Source organism: Choloepus didactylus, chromosome 13, assembly GCF_015220235.1.
Source record: "Choloepus didactylus isolate mChoDid1 chromosome 13, mChoDid1.pri, whole genome shotgun sequence".
Classification (NCBI taxonomy): domain Eukaryota; kingdom Metazoa; phylum Chordata; class Mammalia; order Pilosa; family Megalonychidae; genus Choloepus; species Choloepus didactylus.
The window spans coordinates 79,554,030-79,566,354 of NC_051319.1; the positions used below are offsets into that span (position 1 = coordinate 79,554,030).

The 12,325-nt window shown below is 41.0% G+C and overlaps 1 protein-coding gene across 4 annotated transcripts in view; it reads left to right on the forward strand.

Annotated features, from left to right (window-relative positions):
* SMAD5 (SMAD family member 5) overlaps positions 1-12,325 on the forward strand; it is a 170,024-nt gene that overhangs the window by 52,217 nt on the left and 105,482 nt on the right. The window contains exon 1 of one of the 4 annotated variants that reach the window (XM_037801090.1): positions 8,046-8,148. The exons of 2 other annotated variants lie outside the window; for them this stretch is intronic. The gene's annotated coding sequence lies outside the window, so the exon portion shown is untranslated. Of the gene's footprint in view, positions 1-8,045; positions 8,149-8,287; positions 8,307-12,325 lie in introns of those variants that run through there. One more of the 4 variants, XM_037801092.1, reaches the window with a different exon arrangement.

A 12,325-nucleotide genomic window follows, 5' to 3' on the forward strand; every position in this document is an offset into this window, starting at 1 on the left:
CAAAGACCTGAAAAGGCATTTGTTCTAGTTTGCTAATGCTGCTGGAATGCAAAACACCAGAGATGGATTGGCTTTTATAAAAGGGGGATTATTTGGTTACATAGTTACAGTCTTAAGGCCATAAAGTGTCCAAGGTAACACATCAGCTATCAGGTACCTTCACTGGAGGATGGCCACTGGTGTCCAGAAAACCTCTGTTAGCTGGGAAGTCAGGTGGCTGGCATCTGCTCCAAAGTTCTGGTTTCAAAATGACTTTCTCCCAGGATGTTCCTCTCTAGGCTGCAGTTCCTCAAAAATGTCACTCTTAGTTGCACTTGGGGTATTTGTCCTCTCTCAGCTTCTCTGGAGCAAGAGTCTGCTTTCAACAGCCGTCTTCAAACTGTCTCTCATCTGCAGCTCCTGTGCTTTCTTCAAAGTGTCCCTCTTGGCTGTAGCTCCTCTTCAAAATGTCACTCACAGCTGCACTGAGTTCCCTCTGCCCATCAGTTCATTTATATGGCTCCACTGATCACAGCCCACCCTGAATGGGTGGGGCCATGCCTCCATGGAAATATCTCATCAGAGTTTTCACCTGCAGTTGGGTGGGGCACATTTCCATGCAAACAACCTAATCCAAACGTTCCAACTTAATCCCCACTAATATGTCTGCCCCACAAGATTGCATCAAAGAATATGGCTTTTTCTGGGGGACATAATACATTCAAACCAGCACAACCTCCATGGAAATTATCCAACCAAAGGTCTTGTCCACAGTTGATTGAATCACATCTCCATAGAAACACCCAAAGGATTCCAAAATCTGATCAACAGTAATATGTGTGCCTACACAAAATTGCATCAAAGATAACGGCATTTGGGGGTACATAATACATTGAAACCGGCACAGAGATGCATTAGAGCAAAGTAGTATAATTGGAGATAAATTTGGTTGTTTCCATGATCTGTAACTTTTTTTTAAGAATAATTAAAACCATGCCTAACAGCATTATACTGTTGTCTAACTCTTGATTCTAAATCATATTGAAGCCGGACTGTGTTACAAGAAGTAAACAATTTTTGTTTGTTTGTTTTTTTCCATAGTCTCATAACTAAAATCTTTCTAGTTTTTCAAAATACAGCCATAAGTTTATACTCAGAAATGCTATTAGAATTAGAATTTCCCATTTTAAAGAATTTCCATGATCAGTAACCAATTAGGAACACTTAAACAATACAAATTCAGTAACACACCAACAAATTTAAACAGAAACTTAAACTTGGTATACATTTAAGTAAAACATCAATTAATAACTATACTGAAAACACCAATTAACAATTAAACAGACATTAAACACTTACTATACCTAAGTAACACACCAGTTAACAGTTAAACAGGCATACTTAATTTCATTAAATACCAATTAATTGTTAAATTACTTATTTTCCAGGAGTATGCTCAACAGACAAACACAGGTCAGGGCCTCGAACCCCATACGGAATGGTACCCAGAAAACAGAAAGGTGTAGAGGTCAGAGCAAAGGGGATCATTCTGGAAGTGGGACCCAGGTCTCAAACCCATGTCCAGGGGACTTGAACTGCTATACTGACTTCCTGATCCACTTTTACCCTGATGACCCACTTACCCAGTCTGATGTCCAGACTTGGAACTGGGAACAGTTTCTCTCTTTGAAGCTTTTTAAGTGCCAAGGATTTGGAGTGCCATCAGAATAGAGAAAAACCCAGTTGTTGAGCCTCTAGACTAAAAGAGTCCAGCAGCTGCAAAAGCCTTGTTTACCATGTTTACTTCCCTGTCGGGGCTCCAGAATTTCAGGCAGTTGGACTCCTTTTTGCTTCTTAGGAACCATTGTCCCTTCTGGGGTGGCCAAATTGATACAGATCAAAAGCAGTGGATTCTCTGCCTGTTGCACTCAAACGACCAATTCCTGAGACGTTGGGGCTTCAAAGAGAGAAAGATTTTATTGCTAGGCACGATGCAGGAGATTAGATGGCTTATTGTCCTAAAAATCTGTCTCCCTAAACTCCAGTGACTCTGATGGTTTTACAGTACCAAAAGATGGGCAGGTTTTAGGAAAATGAGCACAACGGCTTAGGATGACAAGTTTAGAGATGATCTAATTATTGGGCATGCATGGTTCTTCTAATGGTGGGTGGCAAAAGCACAAAAGAGTAAGCCAAACTACCAAGCACACATAAAGAGACTATGTCCATGTTGTGTCTACTGGCCAAACTCAACATCAAAAGGGAAAGGGAGTATACTCCACTTTCTCTAGTGGAAGGTGTTATAAAGTCATGTGGCAAAGGGTGTGGATGTATAATTCCACAAAAAGAGGGGGGGAGAGTGAAGAATTAGTAACAATAATCTAATCTATCACAGATAATTGCCAAGTATGTCTTGAGCAACTATGTAGATAGAGCTGTCATTAATTAATTATTATTATTAATGTATTAATATGGAGCAGGAAAAGATTGGAGGAGGAAAGATAAGAATTGGGAGTTCAAATTTGACCTCATAAATCCAGTGAAATTCCCAAGGGCAAATGTTGCAAGTGGTAGATGCTTAACTACTTAAGCATCTACTTAAGCAAAAGCAGAATGTATTGGCTAAGGTAATTGTGACGTCTAAGGAGGACCTTTAGAGTTTCAGGCAAAGATGGACCCACGGACTCAAAAGATTTTGTGAAGGCTTTGTCAGCTCTGTGTCTCTTTCTTTGGCATCATTTCCAAGGAAACTCCCTCCATTTGGTGGCAAGATAGCTGCTCACAGCTTGAGAGTCACCCATTTAGGCTTAGCAATGAGAGTAAGAAGGAGGTTTTCTCTCTCTCAACATCCATACATCAACCCAGGGATGAGATATACTATTTTGCTTGGGCCATATGCCCATCTATGAACCAACCAGGGTTGCCAGGGTATCTGGGGTACTGTGATTAACTTGTCTGGGTCATATGCTCGTTTCTGGGGTGAGGTCTGGGTGCTGTGGTTAATATAAGAAGGAATGGTGCCACAAATGAAGCAGGAGTAAGGGGATTGGAAAGTTGGGGAGGAAGACAAAATGCATAACTACTGTGGTCCAGCAGAGTTGTTCAGAGGATAGTTGAACTTAGGGTCTGCAGTTCATTCGCAAAGTCCAAGATGGAAACAAGAATTTGGGTATTGTCTTCTTTAACAGATGGTCCCAGAGTTCTGGGAGTGAATGAGATTACCTATTAGATGAAGAAAAGAAGAGGGTCTACTGTCCAATAAAATGAATACACATTTTATGTAATAAATGAATTTGCTAAGTATATTTTAGAAGTTGGGTGTATCAGGGGAAAATGCATGTTTTTAAAACAAACACTTTCATAGCACTTATCTGCCAGGCATTGTTCTAAACTCCTTGCAAGTTTCTATTCATTTAATCCTCATAAGAATTCTATTAAGTTGATTTTTCTGTTATCCTCCTACTACAGATGAGGAGATTGAGGCACCGTTTGGTTAAGAAACTTGGGCAAGTTCTCACAGGTATTAAGTGAAGAGTCAGTGTCCAAATCCAGGAAGTCCAGCTAAAGAGATGTCATGACTAAGATTTCATACACTTACAGGGCATCCTAAAGAACATGAAGTTTTTGTCTCCTTCCCCTCTCCCCAATGCCATAACATTCACAGATTTCACCTGCTGCACTGGACACGTGGTTTGGCTCATCTGAGACTATGTCCCTAAGGACGAAAATTAATAATGTAGAACAGTGGAGGTCAGTTGAGTTAACTTCGGGTGTGTTTGCCATCAGGAGGAACAGATGCTGTTTAGGTCAGAAAGAAATGAGTGTTCACTCCAAGCCCTGCTTTAGAAAGCCTCTTTGTTTTATTACTCTGGGTGCAAGCAACCCTTTTAATTTTGTGTTTTGGATTCCAGCCATAGGAGGCCTTCTTTAATGTAACAGATGGCTGGAGACAGGCAAGCCAAGTTCCTAGGCTCTACATCAAGCAGACTTCCCTAGAGAGGAGTCTCCTAATTATGTTCCTCTGAAAAAGAGAAGAAAAGAAAACCTAAAATGAACACATTAAACTTATACCATATGTAAAATAATCACTGCTTAAAGCATCTGCAAACATTTGAAGGTCAGGAAACCTTTTGAGACTCTGTTGAAAGCCATGGATTCTTTCTGCAGAAAATTTGTACATAGGTCTATATATATAAATGTGCATATTAATTCCAGAGGCTCATGGGTTCTGTGATATCTATCCCTGTAGATTCGAGGAGTCTGTGGTCACAAGATTCCTGTGTTTTGAATGAAGACAGCCGCTATTTTTTTATTTTACCCCCCCCTCTCTTTTTTGATACATTAAAATTCTCAACTTCTGCGTTGTGAAAATAAAGGGTCTGTGGAATATTAAGGAAGCATTTCACACTGGAACACTCAAGTATTACTGGAAAAAAATTCTTTCAAATATTGGATAAAATCACTTTTATCTCTTCTCTGGCACAGAAGCTTGGCTCATTCTGTTAAAGGCTGATATGAAGGTTGTTTTAAAAATTGTAAGGTTAATTTTTTTTCTCTCTGGATCGTGGGGTGTGCCTTTGCACATTGTTTCTTTAGAGCATTACTCTCCTCGGAACTCTTCTCAGTTTAGCTCTGGTTCTTGCACTGTTTCCAGTATTAGGGCTTGGGGGATGGGGGCAGTCTGCCAACTGAAGAACATACAGAGAATTCTCAGAATTCGGAAAGGCAGCCTTATTGTTTCCAAGGACAATATCCGGAGGAGTCACACAAACTTTGGCATTTCTTTCTCTGATGTCCACTTGCCATGACAGTCTGAGGAAGTGAGAAGTCTTTGAGGCAGCTACCAGAAACTTTTATGGTGGGATGTCATTCACTGATGCTTCTAGGCTGGGTGACTTCTCCAAACATCACTACATTCTTCCAATCCTACTGGGTAGGCACTAATCATTTAGGGAGAATCTTCTAAACTATAGCAAAGTGTGGAATTGAGATATGTTAATACATATTCAAACCAAAAACCAATTTGCTTCAATTATCCTATATTAAAAATAAAACTTTAAAAATATGAAAAGATTTAGTTAATTATTCCAATTCTCCATGTTCCATATATAGTCCCAACTTTCCTGAAAATTGCCTCCTTTAGGATTTGGAAAATTCAAGATGGGAGTACGTCTTGGGTTAAATATCTAAGCTGGTTCTCTATAGTAAACTAATAATTTAAAGAATCACTGAAAAAATTCAAAGAAAAGGCTCATTTCCTCTCTAAACATCAACCCAATTTAAAAAAAAAAACAAGTTTTTGGGCTTAAATCAGGGTTTCTAAAGCTCAGCATATTGACATTTTGGGCTGGATCATCTTTGTATTAGAGTAGCTGTTCGGTTCCTTGTAGGATGTTTAGCAGCATCCCCGATGCTAGGAGCAGCACCTTGCTAAAGCTGTGACAACCAAGAACATCTCCAGACATTGCTAAATATTCCCAGGGCAGGGGGTTCTTAGGTGAGGGCATGGGCACAATCACCCCTGCTTGAGGACCACTGGCCTAAATAATCTAGAAACAAGTTTTTCTACAAGTAAAGTAAACTGGAGTATTGAAGCTGCTTCAATCTTATCTTCCTGATCATGTTGAATGCCAAACTGAAAAATCAGATTGTCTGTTTTGATGTCCCACTGAGTACATCTGTGTGTTCAGATCATCTTGTTCTACGTTTGTTCTGAGATCCAACTTGACTACCCCAAACAGGGATTTCCTTATTCTGTTCCTATGGCTCTGGCAGTCCAGTTCATTTGCTGTTTTGACTATAAGGATACTTAGTGATCCCTCTGATTTTCTATACCCTTTGAGGTCTGAGTAATTTTGTGGTCCTTTCGAAGGCATCTGATCTGTTGCTAAATTCTCTATTCCTCCCCATATGTTATCATCTCTTCAGTTTAAGACCAAAGCTGAGCCCACATAGAACTAAGAGAGATTGGAGATTTGATCAGTATGTGGGCATATAGTTCAGGAAGCAAAATTGTTGGCTCTAAGATGAACAATGTGATTATTAATAGGAATCCTGTAATCATACATTATTCCTTACATATCTGCAGTGATGAGAAGACAACAAAGTTTGTTTTGGGAAGTATTTCAAAGTTGTTTGAAGTGAGGAGTGGCTTGAGCATACAAAATATTTAAATGAAATTATTATATACTATAATGTACAACAAAGCATTCTGCAAACATCAGTTCTGAAAAAAAAGCATCCTCCAACATAGGGTTATAGGCACTTCTGGGAGTTATAAACCTACACAGGCTCCAGAAATATGTGCCTTCCAAAGTCTGGAAATTTCTGAATTAACAACAAATAATCAGTGAGTGTAACGAAGAGTTAATGTACACAGACTTTACTTTCACAAAGTTTACGATGTAGTACAGAAGTTTAAGATGTAGACCTGAGATTGCAAACTGATGGCCAGTAGGCTAAATCAGGACCATGGTTTTGTTCTCTTTGCCTTGCACAGGACAGAAAGAAAAGAGAAAAAGAGGGAGATGGGGGGGGAGGAGGGAGGGAAGGAAGGGAAAGAAGGAAGGAGTTGTTAAACATATAAAAACTGAGTTTTTTGCATAAAAATTCAGATTTCCAGCTTTTCTTGAAAAAACCAGAAGATCTGCCAACACTGGACTCTTATTCCCAGATTTCCCCATGACTAAGTTGACTGAAGTGAAATAGCAGCTGCCCCTTTGATTAGGGCAGACAGTCTTTGGTTCCCCACCCTGGCCCACTTCACTCCCTCACCAGACCTCTGTGGGCATTTGAGATGGCCATCTTTAATGCAAAGACTTATGCAATATTTACTTAGTCCTCTTCCCCTTGGGAAAAACTGGAGCCTGGAGCAAAATAGCAGCTGTCTCATTTGTATGTCAGGCAAGAGATGACTCTGGCTCAAACCATGAAGGCTGCATCAGACATGGTGAGAAATGGTCAGATTTGGGATATATTTTGAAGGTAGAGCAAATAGGATTTTTTGGACTGGATTAGTGGTGAAAGAGAAGATTTGAAGATGACTCTAATTTTGATTTTATTTAGATTATTTTAAAAGGAAACCTATAATGGAATATCAGAAAACCGATACTGAACTTTAAAAATAAAAACAGATTTTAAAGTTTTTCTCTCTAGTACTCTCCAAATTGGGTGCCCTTGGCCATACCACTGCCCTATTCTGGGAAATGCTGACTGTGGCTGGGACAATTTTAGGAATTTGGAGGGAAAAAGCATTGAGAAGAACCTTCAGTTACTAAGAAAAGAGAATCAGCTCTTGCCCCAGGAGATAGGGTGGAGGATATTAGCCTGCGGATGCCTGCATTTAAACCTATGGAAGGTCTCTCTCCACCTCAACGGTCTCACCTGTCCTAGGGCTGAGTCCTTACCAGATCTCCCTCCTCCCTGGAGGTGGAGAGGATGTATATCTTGAACTACTGGTGTTGAGCCCCAGGGCATGCCAGTCCTACTCCGGGAATTCCTTGCAGGCCTGCAAGGCGATGGGGGCGGGGGGCGGAGGGGATAGTAGCGCTCCAAGATTTCCATATGGGAGGGGCTTTAGTGCCACCTCTAGAACGAAGAGGTTGGGAACTGGGTTTGAAGCTTTATTTTTGCATAGAAGGAGGACTCTTCAATCAGATTTAAGTTACAAATCAATAGAGGTAGTAAAGTCGTACCCAAAGATGCCTTTATTTATACTTTATATATAATTGAGAAAATCTTCAATTGTCCATATTAAGGACTATTATTACTATTTTTTATAATTTGCGTTGATTTGGTTTGTGAAGGCTACTGGAGGTTCTTTTGGTGGCGGAAGTTAACCGATTCCCACTCATGGGTCTGGCCATTGACACCAGAAGCCTCCGGTTGATCTAAGACGAACGTACCGCGCTGAACCAGGCACGGAGGCTTCCTTCAGCTGCCGGATCGAGGCAGACCTTGCCCTGGCCCTGGCGGCAATCCCTAGATCCTTGCCGCGCATGCGTCGATCGCAGCGGGCGTTCTCCCAGACTCCCTCCCTCCCTCCCTCCCTCCCTCATCCGGGTCCTGGGCGAGCGGGCGCCGTGCGCGTGTCTCGCGGCCGAGCTGCTAATAAAGTTGCACTGAGGGGAAGCGCAGCGGCGGCTCTGGGAGAGTGCGCCCAGGAGACCCGTGAGTGTCTGAGGGACCCCGGGGCGGGAAGGACCCAGGGCTGCGGGCTCTGCCGGGACAAGGCTCGCCCTCAGCCCCCAATAGCCGGAATTCGGCCAGGCCGGGGGCGTTCGGCTGCGAAAGGGAGCGGAAAAGACCCCGGGCCCGCGGGGCGGGAGGTAGGCCGAGCCCCAGCCTGCCGGGGTCCCGGCGGGCGGGGATGACGAGGCCAGTCCGACTGCGGAGGCCTCGCCTGCGGCCGAGGCCTCCTGAGGCAGGGCGGAGGCTGGCCCTTGCCCCATCCCAGCCCTGAAAACTCGGACTGTGGAGAGAGGCGCTCGGGACGTCCTCCCGGGGAATAAATGCCTCGGCCCCGCTTCTGTCTAAAGGAGCAATTTGTTGTCCTACCTCATCTAAGCACTCCATTCATTACACACCTCTGATAGGGTTGCCTTGCTCGGCTAAGCGGCTTGGTCTCCAACACTGCAATGCTGGGCAATGGCTTGACGAATCCGTGTTGCCGTCTCTTTTTGTTTCAAAGATAAGGATCCACGCTTATCGGTGAGAATTACACTCTAGACAGTTGTGATCTGCTGCTGCACTCAGCTGGTAGTGTAGATCTGGGTTCTGCCACTTGCCATGTTCGTTTTCACCTTTGCAAAATTTCTTCTATTTCTGCAATGCTGCAAGGAGAATGCCAAAGCAGGATCTTGTTTCCGTCACCATTTCCAGACCCTGCCCGGGCCCTTCACTTTTAATAGTAGTACTGAAATTCACAAATTTATACCCTGATGTCCCCCTTCCTCGGTTCCCCTCTTCTCCATTTTCCCTTTCAGCTGCTCTTATTACATGGAGTTTGGAGCCTAAACTTTGAACACTCTCATGTGGCGCCTGTCTTAAATCGGAGCATGCTCAGTAGCCAAAACAAATTTTGGTTCCAAAAAGCTGGTGCGAGGATAGTTAGGGTATTTTGACGTTTGCCCGCTTCCTAACACAACGTTCCAATTCTGGTTTTGATGGCATAGTTGAATGGAGCTGTAGACCAGCCTGGAGGTGAGGAATGCCTGAACACCCGGGCCAGATCTCTATCTTGATTGTAGAGACATTGTTTCCTGACCAGCTGAAGGTCTGGGGCGGGACGACGACCTAAGCATTCCTGCCTGCTTGTGAGTTTAAATGGGTGGGGTGCTAAGTATATCTTGTTTACCTTATCTTTTGGTGGAAAAAGTTTTGAAGTCAAGATGGGTTTGTCACATCATGCCTGTTGCCTAGCACTACCAAAGTGTCCTTATCTAGCAACAGAGAATAGGTTGAGGTTCTATCTTGGCTTCAAAAAGTTGAGAGGAAAGGGTACTTATGTTGCTGTTTTTTCTATTTTTTTTTTTAACTAGAGTTCCTGAATTTCCTTAAACTAGAGTACCTGAATTGCCAAGAGAGAATTAGTTTTTAATTTTAATTTGAAACCTGAAAAGTTGAAAACCTTAGTCCAAATAGATTTAGTAACATTCCAAATAGTTTTAAATTTCTGCTAGATGCCACTGCAGTAGTGTCTGTTGTGGAGACAACAATATCTAGTTGTGTTAGGAAGTGGGCAAATGTTGTAAAATTCAGAACAACTCAGAACAAAATTTAACCTTCATAAAGTTTGTGCGTATTGTTTAGATTAAATAAAAATTAATTTTTATGATTGCTTGTACGATCATTTCCTGTAGCATTCTCCCTTCCATCCTTTTCTTCACTGTCACTCCCTCAGTGTGCCTTTCCTTTTCACACAACTGTCCTTCTCTCATAAACTTTACACCTGTATCTTTGTTACAAGTATCCATTCATCATCATTTTATGCTCTGTTCCTTTCAGATTATAGTTAAAATTCGCAGTAAAAGTTAGGTGAACTTTCTCAATTTACTTTTCTTTCAGGTTTTAAATGCATCCATATGATATGGTCTAATTAAAAGGAGGAAGAGAGCAATGAATTGGGAAAAATTTTTTTTGTAGGTTCTGTGTAGATGTGGTGGTATTATCTGCTTGTCTGGTTCACTGTGTTAGGCGCCATAGAAATGGGTAGATTGGTTGCATTTCTTTCCCCTCCGGCAAAGTCAGCTATTAATTTCAGTAGGAGACGGTGGCAGAATGTTGTTACTAATGAGGTTTGAATCAGATTGTTGTTTACTGTTGGTTATGTAACATGTTGCTGAGAGTATTATTAAAAGTTGCCTTCTGTAGCAAGGTTGAGGCAAGTGAGTTTTGCTTACCCTCTTCACTGGGTTTTAATTCTTGGCTGAACCTGAAGGCACATTAGACTACAACCATAATTATACCTGGGCAGCCTGTCTGTTTCCTGTTTTCATCATGAACCCAAACAGTATGATTTGCTGTGGTGAACTTTTTTGTCCTTTGCATTAAACAGAGGCAATGTGTTTTCTCTCTCCACTGAAAACAGAGTTGTAACTTGGCCAAATCAAAGATAATGGCTTCTTAGTGTTTTGGATGCTGAGCAGTATGATATCAGTTTTTCATTTCTTAGTAACTTAAATTGAAATACCATTTGGAAACCTATTTCACACATATTTTATTATGTTTTATTTAAATTTTAATGTTAACTAGTAGTTTGTAGAGGTTTTGAATTAAGAAAGCCCTTTTTGTTTATGACTTTTTGGTATTTATTATTCCCAGATGTATATGTTAGTTTAGGCAATGAGCCACACATTTGGGTGAATTTCAGAACTAACTTGAGTACACTTCAGAATGTAACTGCCTTTATTCTCCTGGTTTATCAGCCTTTATTCCTGTAGGGTCTAGGTTCCTTGTCTCTCTTTTGTGCTTCCTACTAAGCACAAAGAAGAAGGCCAAAGGGTTTATTTCTTTATATGTTACAGGCACCTTATATCTTATGGGTTTGCCAGTCTACCCATAAAGTTAAAGACATTGGAGATTCCGTTTTATAAGGGACAGTAGCAGCCTGAGGAATGATTCCGTATCTCCACCACTCTGGATTTTCTGGAGAAAACAGTACTGGGAGGGTAAGACCCAAAAAGGCTGAGATCCACAGAAAAAGACAGGGTGCTTCTTCACCAAAGATGGTGATGACTGATCCCAGGAATCCAGTCCATTTCTTCTTGCATCTTGTTTTTCCTCTTGCAAAATTAATACAATAATAGTAATTGGAATTTTCAGTGTTAGATTATTCAGTTCGTTGCTGCTCTCGAATACCCTTTATCTCTAATTAGAACTCTCAATCTGAGAGGTGGTGTGTTTACCAAAATGGAAGGTCAAGATTCACAACTCTTGGAAGAATTGTTAAAAACTAAATGTTGTTTTTAGGACCTGCTAATTTCCTGATCTTACAGGTCACTTTCTTATTCTAACAGCTTTTAATGTTTCACAACTTTGAAATGATCGGGTAATTACAGTGTTACTAGATTTTTCGTAATCAGCCAGCTCTGGGCTCTTTATTTCATTTTTGATATTTTTTGCCTTGAACAGCTAGTGGGGAGGTTTTTTGGCCCTATCCTAGGAGAGAGGTGATTTTGTTGACTTTTTTTCCTGCTTTTACTGTAGCTTACCTTGGTTAATATTTTAGAAGAATTAGTTCATTATTAGACAGGAGTGTGCAATACTATAATTGTAATTCATTTTTAGAAGCTCTTTCTTAAAATGTGTTTTATAAACAGGTTTTACTCTTGAATCCTTTTGTACACCGGTCTCTACCTATCATATATATATATTTAATTTACAAACTAATATTCTTTGCAAATTTGAAAACGGTTTGATAGGTTGTGGTGAGATTTTAATTAGTCTTTTCCTTTTGATTTGTGTGTGTGTGTGTGTGTGTATGTTGCGTTGTTATTACTGAAAATAATAGTAAGAAAAAACTAATGTTCCTTCTCACCTTTTACTGAGCACAGCAACTGGAATCTTTGGAGGAGGCTTACACTTTTGAAATTTAGCTTATGATCTCAGAACATGGTTGGTGCTTTCAAGGCAAGTTTTGTTTTGTTCAGTTTTGTTTCATGATGTGTTAGGGTTTGTCTAGCATCCTATTTGGTAGGCTCTATAACTTGAGATCTAGTTATTCTGGTTTATGTGTTCCCAGGAAGAGGAGATACTGCAGACATATTCCAAAAGCAGTCTTTTGTTGTCTTCCCCCTTATTTTACATCTTTGTGCTCACTAAGCGAGTGTCTGTTTAAAACTCACTG